General features: G+C 38.8%; 1 long non-coding RNA gene and 2 pseudogenes across 3 annotated transcripts; 2 read left to right on the forward strand and 1 right to left on the reverse strand.

Annotated features, from left to right (window-relative positions):
* Positions 1 to 738: 738 nt before the first annotated feature.
* Positions 739 to 8,402, reverse strand: LOC145804503 (uncharacterized). 2 transcript variants are annotated; one of them, XR_014346357.1, is made up of 3 exons: positions 7,205 to 8,402; positions 6,770 to 6,900; positions 739 to 1,453 (listed from the first exon to the last, which is right to left on the reverse strand). It is a non-coding gene; the product is annotated as an uncharacterized LOC145804503 (long non-coding RNA). The 2 variants fall into 2 exon arrangements; XR_014346358.1 differs by having other exon boundaries at positions 6,770 to 6,910; positions 7,205 to 7,625.
* Positions 942 to 8,527, forward strand: LOC114260230 (UDP-glycosyltransferase 83A1-like; annotated as a pseudogene). The gene is made up of 3 exons (XR_014346303.1): positions 942 to 1,422; positions 5,505 to 6,335; positions 8,391 to 8,527. The product of XR_014346303.1 is annotated as a UDP-glycosyltransferase 83A1-like (transcript).
* Positions 8,528 to 10,692: 2,165 nt separating this feature from the next.
* LOC145804506 (UDP-glycosyltransferase 83A1 pseudogene) lies at positions 10,693 to 12,594 on the forward strand (annotated as a pseudogene).
* The last annotated feature ends 142 nt before the right edge of the window (positions 12,595 to 12,736 follow it).

Raw genomic sequence — 12,736 nt, forward strand, 5'->3', positions numbered from 1 at the left:
ATGCAAAAGAGAACTATGAGAATGCCATGTCTGTCACTAGTACTAACTTCTTTTTTTAAATCAAAAAAAAAAAAAAATGGCATGCTCACAGCGACATATTAAACCATTTGTCTTGAAAAATAATCAAAACAAAATTAAAACAAACTTGATAGAAAATGAGATAATCAGCATAGATACTAGCAGCCATTGTAGCAAATAAGGAACTCACAATTATGCAGTATTTTAGTGTCACCTTACACAACCAGGTCAACAAGCCTCATAGGATCTCGACTCTTTATCTAAGTCAACTTGTTTCCCATCAGATACTACATGTACAGTCTTCATCTCTTGGAGAAAGCTACATTAAACTGAAGCAATGATTATCACCAAGTAGAGCAGTAGACAAGGTAATAAACCAAACAACAGCTGTAGAGCAGCTCAAAGCACAAAAGTAAAACTAGACAAGAAAAAAAAAAATTACAAAGAGGAAGAGCAGGTTCCCAACTTGGACCCACATATAAATATTGAAGCATATAAAAAGATTTACAATGAAAAAGAGTTGGTTCCCAACTTGGACCCACATATAAATATTAAAAAACATATGGACAAAACTTTGAGCACATAAAAATAAAAATAAGAACTTGGACCCACATAAAAATATTGAAGCATATAAAAAAATTACAAAGAAGAAGAGTTGGTTCCCAACTTGAACCCACATATAAATATTAAAAAACATATGGACAAAACTTTGAGCACATAAAAATAAAAATAAGAACTTGGACCCACATAAAAATATTAAAGCATATAAAATTACAAAGAAGAGTTGGTTCCCAACTTGGACCCACATAAATATTAAAGCATATGGACAACACTTTAAGCATAAACCTCTGTGGCTACCTATAATAGTAAGAAATTGAGTTATAAAAGTATCTGCCGTATTAGTGACTTCTCAAGTAGCAAAGATGTGCAAACCACATGTTTTAGCTATACCTTATCCTGCTCAAGGCCATGTCCTTCCCATGCTGGAGCTCATGCAATGCTTAGCCAAACATGGTTTCAAAGTCACATTTGTGAACACTGAACTTACTCAAGAAAGAGTCATCAACACATTGGCAGGGAAAGACAGTATATAGAATCATATACATCTGATATCAATCCCAGATGGGTTGGAACCCTGGGAGGATAGAAAGGAATTGGGGAAGTTAACAGAAGCAATCTTCCAGATCATGCCTGGTAAGCTGGAAGAGCTCATAGAAAAGATTAATGGATCAGACAACGACAAGATCACTTGCATTATTGCAGATCAGCTCTTGGGATGGGCCCTTGAAGTTGCAGAGAAGATGCAAATCAAGCGAGCTGCCTTTTGGCCGGCTGCAGCTGCACTCTTGGCTTTGAAATTCAGCATCCCAGCGCTTCTTGATGATGGGATAATAAACGATAATGGTAAAACCTCATATCCTAACTCCTGATTCTTCTGCAACAGCATAACATATTAAAATAGACAAATTTAGCATTTAGTTTTGATTACCTGTTTGAATAACACGACATGGGGGCTCAAGAATTTATTATGCTGGGTGACTAGAGAAACATTTTGGAAAATTATCACGGTGAATAAGCTTGAAAATAAACATGAGGGGAAACAATCAATTCATGACAATAAGGAAATAAACGATAAAAAATAAAAAATAAAAAATAAAATAAGAGGAAACAAAGCATATTTTGTCACTATAGAACAATGTTCAGCCTAAAACTTTACAAGTAATTCATAAATCAAGCATCCTACACATGATAACTACCGTAAAGTGGGCTGTCATTAAAGGATGACCGAAACAACAAATAACAAAAGCAAAAACTGGAAAATTTATCACTGTGAATGTCAGGGTAACTGCAAAGGTGATGCACACACAGTATAGCCTTGCAAAGTTTTGAATATTGGAAAAAAAACTTTTCCGCTTGAGTCTAAACATAAATATGTTTAGATCTTACAGTGATAATGTTAGAATTTACCATCACCTACCACCACTACTACCTCACCTACTCCACTAAACCTAACCCACTACACCACTACCACCTCACCTACTCCACTAAACCTAACCCACTACACCACTATCACCATCCACTACACACCATCCACTACACCTACATCTATATAAGGAACCATTTGTAATAGACAGAAAACAATATCAATATATCAATCAACTCATCAATCAATAATACTACAATTTTAACATGATATCAGAGCAAGGTTAACAACTTAGTAATTCCGCTTCACCGGCGGGCGGCAGCCTCGCCTTGGCCGCCCGCCGGACCTCTACACATACCTTCCATCCGCTGCCACGAAAACCCTTAACCCAGAAGCTACATCACCGAAGCCCATGTACTCTTCTGCCACCTTGAGATTCATCTTCTCCAAAAGTTCTAGTTGATTGTTTGTCCCCTGAAGCTCGGCTTTGATAATGGTGGAGAGATTGGAGAAGAGACCTTTGAGAGACTCCGCAAGTTCGTCTCGCTCCTTCTCCTCCTCCCCAGACATGCCTTGAGCCCCCGGTTCTCAACACTGACCTGCAACATCATACACCACGTCCAAAGTCTGCTGCTGGACATTTCCGAAAATGGCCAAGTCGGAGGCGGCCATGTTTCTGGCGAACGCCAAGCAGAACTGCGACCCATTTATGGGGTAAAGTATCCCCTTCGTGTCTAGAGGAAGCTCGACGTTGCCGCCGAACAAGAAGCTGATCGGCGGAATCTTCACCGAGTTGTACTTGCTCAGATCGTACCAGGTATCCAAAATTCCCGCGGATTGAGCCATTGGATATTGCTTCATCTGCTCCCGAAAAGCCGTTTTCAATGCATCGTACGCCGCCGGAGGGCGGCGAGTGATGACGGTGCCGGAATCGATTACAGAACCGGCGGTCTTGAACACCGTTTGTGAGATCGATAATGTCTGGCCACTGACTTTGATTCCGAGTATATCGATGGAGTACAACGACGAAGCTTTCGAGTTTGATAGCAATGGAGTGAATTGCAGTGATGATCCAGTGGAGCTTCCTCCTCCGTTTCCTCCTCATTCTCTCTCTCACCCACTTTCACCACCTCCCTCTTTTTTTAGTTTTTTTCCTCTTCGGGCCAGAGCGAAATATATTATCTATATTTTTTTTTTCTCCACTATTCTCCCACCACACCATCTTTTCTTTCTTTTCTTTCTTTGGCCACGTGCTTCTCTTCTTTTCTTTCTTTTCTTTTCTTTTTATTTATTTCTTTCTGGTTTTGGTTCTACCACCGCCCCACTTTTGTCCCCCTTCTTTTCATTTCTTTATTTTTTTATTTTTATTTTTATTTTTATTATTTTATTTTATTTTATTTTATTTTTTCATTTACTCAATTCCAACTCCCTCTTTTCCAATTCCATTTTTTTTCTTTATTTTTTTCACCCCATCTTTCCTTTTTGATTTCCCATATATTTTTTTCTTATTTTTTCTTTCATTTTCTTTCACAATATTTTTCCTCTTTTTCCCATTCCATTCATACCATATAGCTTTGCACACCAAACTCCTTTTATTCATCTAGGGATTCACCCCGATCACAATTTTACATCAAAAAAAAAAAAAAAAAAAACACACCAAAAGCTTTGAAAACCAAGACACAACACCAAAAAAAGCTTTGTTTTCTTTTCTGCAGACGGGCCACCCACCGACCTACTCTGCCGCCGGTCTCTTCTTTTTGCCTCCGTCCTGGGCAGTCCTTGACGGTGCTGCCTCCGTGTTTCCCACTCCACTGGGCACGATCACTACTCCCTGCTCCTCCACTGCAGCATATGGCGGCCCTCCAAATCGGAACATAACGGTGGCCTTCCGCTTCAGCTCCTTGTTTTCTGTCTTTAGCACACTTATCTCTGCTCGCGCATCCTTATACATGCGTTGGAGCAGAGCCAGCTGGGAGTTTAACTGTTGCACCTCATTTGCCCTACTCTGCAGCCGGTTCGACAAGTTTGTCACCGCAGTCATGGTTTCCACACATGACTTCAATGTATACTGATTGGCTTCCACATCCGACTGCACTGCCATTCTTTGCTCCACAGACCGCATCGGAAAGTTCAACGGAGCAAACCCTGGGGCGCTTGGTTGAGGTTCAGGGGCCACCGCACCCGTTATCTCTCTTGTTGACTCGTTGAGGTCGGGAAAGAGAGTGAGCAGACCACGGGACGACGAAGCCATTTTCTGGGCAACAGAGTGTTACAGAGTCTCTCTCTTAGAAACGGCAGAATTTTTCAGAGGATTTCGCAGGTTTTTTGCCTCTGCCTCGGCCTCAGGCTCCGTCTTGGTTAAATAGCCGAGGCAGCCACGCGCATCGCGCGCCTCTTGACGCCCGACAAACTGGCACGCCTTTTCATGGCACATCTTTTGATAAAGTGGGCACGCCTTTTTATAGATTGGGCACGCCTTTTAATGGCACGCCTTTTTATGGATTGGGCACGCCTTTTGATGGCACGCTTTTTGATAGATTGGGCACACCTTTTGAGGGTGCGACTTTTTAGGGGTCCGACAAGACTCTGTAAACTGTCCCGACATTGATTCCGGTTAGCTCCTTTATGGGTCCGACAAGACTCTGTAAACTGTCCCGACATTGATTCCGGTTAGTTTCTACAAGGGTCCGACAAGACTCTGTAAACTGTCCCGACATTGATTCCGGTTAGCTCCTTCAAGGGTCCGACAAGACTCTGTAAACTGTCCCGACATTGATTTCGGTTAGTTTCTACAAGGGTCCAGCAAGACTCCGTAAACTGTCTCAACAACTGTCAGAACATTGTCTGCTACAACGGTCCGACATGACCCCATAAACTGTCTTCTACATCGGTCTGACACCACCATACAGTGTCCTCTACCACGTTATGACACCCCATACAGTGTCATCTACAACGTTATGACACCACCATACAGTGTCCTCTACAACGTTATGACACCACCATACAGTGTCTTCACCAACGGTCTGACACGACCATACAGTGTCTCCTATCATTTTTTTTATGTATTTTCTTGTTTTGTTCCTCTCTTCAAACTCAAGTTGGTTAGTTTCTATCCTCCTTGAGTTTGCGGGGGGCTGTTAGAATTTACCATCACCTACCACCACTACTACCTCACCTACTCCACTAAACCTAACCCACTACACCACTACCACCTCACCTACTCCACTAAACCTAACCCACTACACCACTATCACCATCCACTACACACCATCCACTACACCTACATCTATATAAGGAACCATTTGTAATAGACAGAAAACAATATCAATATATCAATCAACTCATCAATCAATAATACTACAATTTTAACAGATAAAATTGTTACGATTCATTTTGCATCCACAAAACAATTATCCCTTTTCAAAAAGAAAAGGTTCACATCATGCTGCAAGGTAATCAATTTTGTTATCCTTTTTTCTATCATCATTGTCGGTGGTATCACTTTATTTTTATAAAGTTATTAATTTATTATTGTCCTTTTCTTTTCTTTTTTTTTTTACAGGAACACCTACCAAGAATCAGACGATTCAACTATCACCAACCATGCCCGCCATTAGCACATCACACTTAGTGTGGGCATGCATTGGTGACTTGACCACACAGAAAATTATTTTTGAACTTAATGTAAGAAATAACAGGTCTATGCAAGTGGCAGACTGGCTGATTTGCAATTCAACTTATGAGCTCGAGCCTGCAGCATTTAGCTTATTTCCAAATATCTTGCCCATAGGTCCACTTTTGGCAAAGAAATCGACTTGGAAATTCAGCAGGCTACTTCTGGCCAGAAGACTCAACTTGCTTGGAATAGCTTGATCAACAGCCAGCAAACTCAGTCATCTATGTTTCATTTGGGAGCTTCATGGTTTTTAACCAGATCCAGTTCCAAGAATTGGCTTTGGGGCTTGAAATCGCTAACAGGCCATTCTTATGGGTTGTGAGGCCAGATATAACTGATAAGAACAACGATGCTTACCCGGAAGGATTCAAAGAAAGAGTAGCAACTTGTGGGCGAATGGTAGGTTGGGCTCCTCAGCAGAAGGGTCTGGGTCATCCTTCTGTTGCTTGCTTTTTAAGCCATTGTGGCTGGAACTCTACCATGGTAGGCCTAAGCAATGGAATCCCTTTCCTATGCTGGCCATACTTTGCTTACCAGTTTCTTAATCAGAATTACATTTGTTATGTTTGGAAAGTTGGATTGAGGTTTAACCATGATGAAAGTGGGATCATCAAACAAGAAGAAATTAAGGATAAGGTGGAGCAACTGCTCAGCAACAAGACAATCAAAGCAAGGGCTTTGGATCTAAAGGAAGTGGCTACAAAAGTGTTAAAGAAGGTGGCTGCTCTCACAATAACTTTAACAATTTTATTGAATGGTTGAAGACATAGACAAGTTGTTTAGGCTGCAAACAAGCTTGGTTTTATTTCTGGGTTTTTTTATTTCTGTGTTATCATATAAAAGCATTATGAAGAAAAAACTATGAGAATGTCTTGTGTGTCGCTAGAGCTAAAGCAAAAACAGTTTTTGGTGCTGTTAGTATACATTAGAGAAGACAGGTAATGCAAAAAGATAACTATGAGAATGCCATGCCGGTCACGACTACTGTAGCAAAAACAGTTTTTATTTTTTATTTTTTAAATTGATAACTTCAGAGCAACAAGTTAACAAATTATTTTGAAAACCAATAATAAATAAATAAATAAAACTTTTTAGAAAATGAGACAAGCAGGATAGATACTACCAGCCAGTGTAGCAAATAAGTCACTCACCCTTATGCTAGTGTCACCTTACACAACCAGATCTACAAGCCTCGTAGGATCTCCTCTAATTGTATATGATGGTATGCAAACTTGTTTCCCAGTAGATAATACATGTCCAGTCTTTCATCTCTTGGAGAAAGCTACATTAAACTAAAGGAATGATATCCCCAAGGACAGTAGTATAAAGACAAGGTAAATAAACCAACAACAGCTGTAGAGCACCTCAAACCACAAAAGTAACACTAGACAAAAAAAATTACAAAGAAGAAGAGTGAACATGTACTCTGAGCATGAAAAAAATTACACTGGACAACACATTGTGGGCCTCTGTGACTACCAATAATAGTAGGAAATTTAAGTTATTGAAGAATTTCACGTATTAGAAATATCTGCAGTGACTGAGAAAAATAACAAAGATGGGCAGACAACATGTTCTAGCCATACCTTATCCTGCTCAAGACCATGTCCTTCCCTTGCTGGAGCTCATGCAATGCTTAGCCAAACATGGTTTCAAGGTCACATTTGTGAACACTGAATTTACTCACAAAAGGATCACGAATGCATTGTCAGGGAAAGATAACATAGAGGATCATATACATCTGGTTTCAATGCCAGATGGGTTGGAACCCTGGGAGGATAGAAATGAATTTGGGAAATAACAGAATCAATTTTCCACGTCATGCCAGGGAAGCTGGAAGAGCTCATAGAAAATATTAATGGATCAGACAATGACAAGATCCCTTGCATTGTTGCAGATGAGCTCTTGGGATGGGCCCTTGAAGTTGCAGAGAAGATGCAAATCAAGCGAGCTGCCTTTTGGTCTACAGCAACTGCACTCTTGGCTTTGGGATTCAGGATCCCAGAGCTGCTTGATGATGGGATAATAAAAAATAATGGTAAGAACTCATATACTAACTCTTGATTCTTCTGATACAGCGTACCATACTAAAACAGAGACAAATTTAACAATTAGTTACGATTACCTGTATGAATATAACACAACATAGGGGCTCGATAATTTATTATGCTGGGTGACTGAAGAAAAATTTTAGAAGATTATCATGGTGAATAAGCTTGGCAAGGAACATGAGAACGAAAGAAGCAACTCATGACATTAAAGAAATAAAAGACTACAAAATAGAAAACAAAGCATATTTTGCCACTCTAGAAGGCTGGAATTTGACAAGTAATTCATGAATCAAGCACCCAAAACATGATAAGTACAGACAAAATTGGCTGTTATTAAACGATGACAACAACAAAACAGTGACAATAAAAATTAATAAAAATTAAAACTGGAAAATTTATCACTGTGCATCTATCAGGGTAACCGCAAAAGTGATGCACAAACACTATAGCCTAAGCCTTGCAAGGTTTGATTATTGGGGAAAAAAAACTTTTAAACATAAAAATGTTTAGCTCTTACTATGATAAAATTGTTAGGATTCGTTCTGCATCCATAAACAATTATCCATTTTCAATAAGAAATGGTTTGCATCACGCTGCAAGGTAACCAATTTTGTTATCAATTTTTTCTATTGTTATTGCCAGTAACACTTTATTTTTATAAAGTTGATTATTTATTATTGTTATCCTTTTTTCTTTTTCTTTTCTTTTTTTTGTTTTGCAGGAACACCAACGAAGAATTAGATGATTCAACTATCACCAACCATGCCCGCCATTAGCACAACACACTTTGTGTGGGCATGCATTGGGGACTTGGTGATGGAGGCAAGTGGCAGCAGCCTCTTAAGGTGTACAAGAGACGAGGAAGAGATGCCTCTAAGGCCCAAACTTTGATTTGGTATGCATTGGATGATGAGCACCTCGTTTGGGACCGTGGCTAGTTATGTTTTAGGCTTATGAGTCATGTTTTATTATTATTATTATTATTTTAGTTTAGGGTATTTTGGTGATTTCATAATTTCTAGACATGGGTTATACAGGTTGCCCATGGGTCGTCTTGTGGGTCAAGTTATTTGATTAGATTTTATTTATGTTTCTTATTTGCTCTTAAATTAGTTTTGGAAGTCTAAACTATTATAGTAGTTTCCTTTTTTGGTTCTAATTGGTTTACGAAGTCTCTTAGTTCTACATAAAGCCATGTTTTTTAATTATTTAGACTTGATATTTCAGAGAATTTAGAGCTTTTAAAGCTTCCTTATAGATTGTGTAATGCAATCAAACCCTAAGTGTGATGCTTAAGGAGTTCTAAGAGTGATTCCTAAGCTTATCTTCTTCTTTTCGTCCTTTCCCTCTTTTATTTTCTGCACTTTAAACAGCCTAAACACTGTTCACGGGTACTTTCACTGCCCCAGAACAACTCTTACAGTGCTGTCCTGCATCAATTTTGGTATCAGAGCGAGGATTCAAACATGTCTACACGATCGGGGAAACCTTTTAGAGGAAGATTGACTGAAAATCAGCGTGATGAGATCCTTATAAAAATTCTGGAGCAACTTAATCATTGTAATCTTTGTATTAGTGCTTTGGAGGGCCAAACAACTCAAGCTAATGGTGCTATAACAACAGGAGAACAAGGAGAAAACTTGAAAGTAATAATCATGGTGAGAATGGTGCGAATCATGTTGGAATTAGGAATTAGGAAATAGTAATATTATAATTATGGTAGTGTTGGAATTAGGAAATAGTGATATTGTAATTATGGTAGAGTTTTATAATTATGATTTGAAAGTATGAGTTGTGTTTTGAGTTTGTGGGGTTTGGAATTATGATTTGAGTGTAGAAAATTTGTTTGGTAAAGAGTTTTGAAAAGAATTTTGATTTGAGTCGGGAATTATTGATGTGACATTTGATAGTTGATACAAAAATTTACAACTCATAACTAAACATACAACTCAAAATTATTTTAAAGCACATAAAAAATTTTAAAAATTTCAGAAAATGTTTTTTTCGATTATATAAAAATTAACATATAAATTGCAAAAAAAAAAAATCACTATTCTGGTCAACCGGCCAGACGACCGGTCAGGCAAAATTTTTAAAAAAATAAATTCTGAAAAGCGCGGCTGAGACAGAGCTCTCTGCAGAGTTTTGGAAACGTGATTCCAAAACTCCTACCAAACACCATACTTGAATCAATGTGCAGAATTATGATTTGAAAACACAACCAAACACAATTACTCACTTGTAGATGCTATCCAACAGTCGTAGGTTGCTCGCACTTTTTCTTTTTATTTTTATAAAAATAGTTCTCAAAAATTCAAATGCAACTTTTTAGTATGTTCTAAAATGGATTGTTTTCAAACAATTTTCCTTATAACAGTTTTGGGAAACAGTTTGCTAAGTAATTATTCTATATTTTTTGGGAAATAAAACATAAAACATAAACATAACCAAAGAGACCTCTAGGTTTTTTCTTTTTTTGGTCATTTACAGGCAGCCCACAAGTCACATGAGCCCATGAAAGCCCAACAGTTCTTGAGCAAACACAGGCCCAGGAACTAACTAGCCATTGGGCCTTGAAGTTCCTACGAAGGGCCTTCTCCAAGGGTGACACCACTTTGGACTGGTTAATAACCCAAATGATTTAAAGTTCAATTTCTCTCAGATTCAAATATGAACCTTAAGTATTCATAGAGCTCATTATGGATCATATTTTGTTTATTTAAACTATTCATTTTATAATGTATATCATCTCTAAAAAAAATTAAACTAATCTAATAATTATAACATTTTTATTTTATTATTTTTGTCTCAAAAAAAAAAAAATCTATTTTCAAAATAAACTTTTTGTCTATTTTTTCAAAGACATGATAAAATAAAAAGGTTACATTGAATCGATTTATTTATATAAATTTATAAATGATACATAGAAAAATTACAAAGAAGAGTTGGTTCCCAACTTGGACCCACATAAATATTAAAGCATATGGACAACACTTTAAGCATAAACCTCTGTGGCTACCTATAATAGTAAGAAATTGAGTTATAAAAGTATCTGCCGTATTAGTGACTTCTCAAGTAGCAAAGATGTGCAAACCACATGTTTTAGCTATACCTTATCCTGCTCAAGGCCATGTCCTTCCCATGCTGGAGCTCATGCAATGCTTAGCCAAACATGGTTTCAAAGTCACATTTGTGAACACTGAACTTACTCAAGAAAGAGTCATCAACACATTGGCAGGGAAAGACAGTATATAGAATCATATACATCTGATATCAATCCCAGATGGGTTGGAACCCTGGGAGGATAGAAAGGAATTGGGGAAGTTAACAGAAGCAATCTTCCAGATCATGCCTGGTAAGCTGGAAGAGCTCATAGAAAAGATTAATGGATCAGACAACGACAAGATCACTTGCATTATTGCAGATCAGCTCTTGGGATGGGCCCTTGAAGTTGCAGAGAAGATGCAAATCAAGCGAGCTGCCTTTTGGCCGGCTGCAGCTGCACTCTTGGCTTTGAAATTCAGCATCCCAGCGCTTCTTGATGATGGGATAATAAACGATAATGGTAAAACCTCATATCCTAACTCCTGATTCTTCTGCAACAGCATAACATATTAAAATAGACAAATTTAGCATTTAGTTTTGATTACCTGTTTGAATAACACGACATGGGGGCTCAAGAATTTATTATGCTGGGTGACTAGAGAAACATTTTGGAAAATTATCACGGTGAATAAGCTTGAAAATAAACATGAGGGGAAACAATCAATTCATGACAATAAGGAAATAAACGATAAAAAATAAAAAATAAAAAATAAAATAAGAGGAAACAAAGCATATTTTGTCACTATAGAACAATGTTCAGCCTAAAACTTTACAAGTAATTCATAAATCAAGCATCCTACACATGATAACTACCGTAAAGTGGGCTGTCATTAAAGGATGACCGAAACAACAAATAACAAAAGCAAAAACTGGAAAATTTATCACTGTGAATGTCAGGGTAACTGCAAAGGTGATGCACACACAGTATAGCCTTGCAAAGTTTTGAATATTGGAAAAAAAACTTTTCCGCTTGAGTCTAAACATAAATATGTTTAGATCTTACAGTGATAATGTTAGAATTTACCATCACCTACCACCACTACTACCTCACCTACTCCACTAAACCTAACCCACTACACCACTACCACCTCACCTACTCCACTAAACCTAACCCACTACACCACTATCACCATCCACTACACACCATCCACTACACCTACATCTATATAAGGAACCATTTGTAATAGACAGAAAACAATATCAATATATCAATCAACTCATCAATCAATAATACTACAATTTTAACATGATATCAGAGCAAGGTTAACAACTTAGTAATTCCGCTTCACCGGCGGGCGGCAGCCTCGCCTTGGCCGCCCGCCGGACCTCTACACATACCTTCCATCCGCTGCCACGAAAACCCTTAACCCAGAAGCTACATCACCGAAGCCCATGTACTCTTCTGCCACCTTGAGATTCATCTTCTCCAAAAGTTCTAGTTGATTGTTTGTCCCCTGAAGCTCGGCTTTGATAATGGTGGAGAGATTGGAGAAGAGACCTTTGAGAGACTCCGCAAGTTCGTCTCGCTCCTTCTCCTCCTCCCCAGACATGCCTTGAGCCCCCGGTTCTCAACACTGACCTGCAACATCATACACCACGTCCAAAGTCTGCTGCTGGACATTTCCGAAAATGGCCAAGTCGGAGGCGGCCATGTTTCTGGCGAACGCCAAGCAGAACTGCGACCCATTTATGGGGTAAAGTATCCCCTTCGTGTCTAGAGGAAGCTCGACGTTGCCGCCGAACAAGAAGCTGATCGGCGGAATCTTCACCGAGTTGTACTTGCTCAGATCGTACCAGGTATCCAAAATTCCCGCGGATTGAGCCATTGGATATTGCTTCATCTGCTCCCGAAAAGCCGTTTTCAATGCATCGTACGCCGCCGGAGGGCGGCGAGTGATGACGGTGCCGGAATCGATTACAGAACCGGCGGTCTTGAACACCGTTTGTGAGATCGATAATGTC

Source organism: Camellia sinensis, chromosome 1, assembly GCF_055761805.1.
Source record: "Camellia sinensis isolate YWXY chromosome 1, ASM5576180v1, whole genome shotgun sequence".
Classification (NCBI taxonomy): Eukaryota; Viridiplantae; Streptophyta; class Magnoliopsida; order Ericales; family Theaceae; genus Camellia; species Camellia sinensis.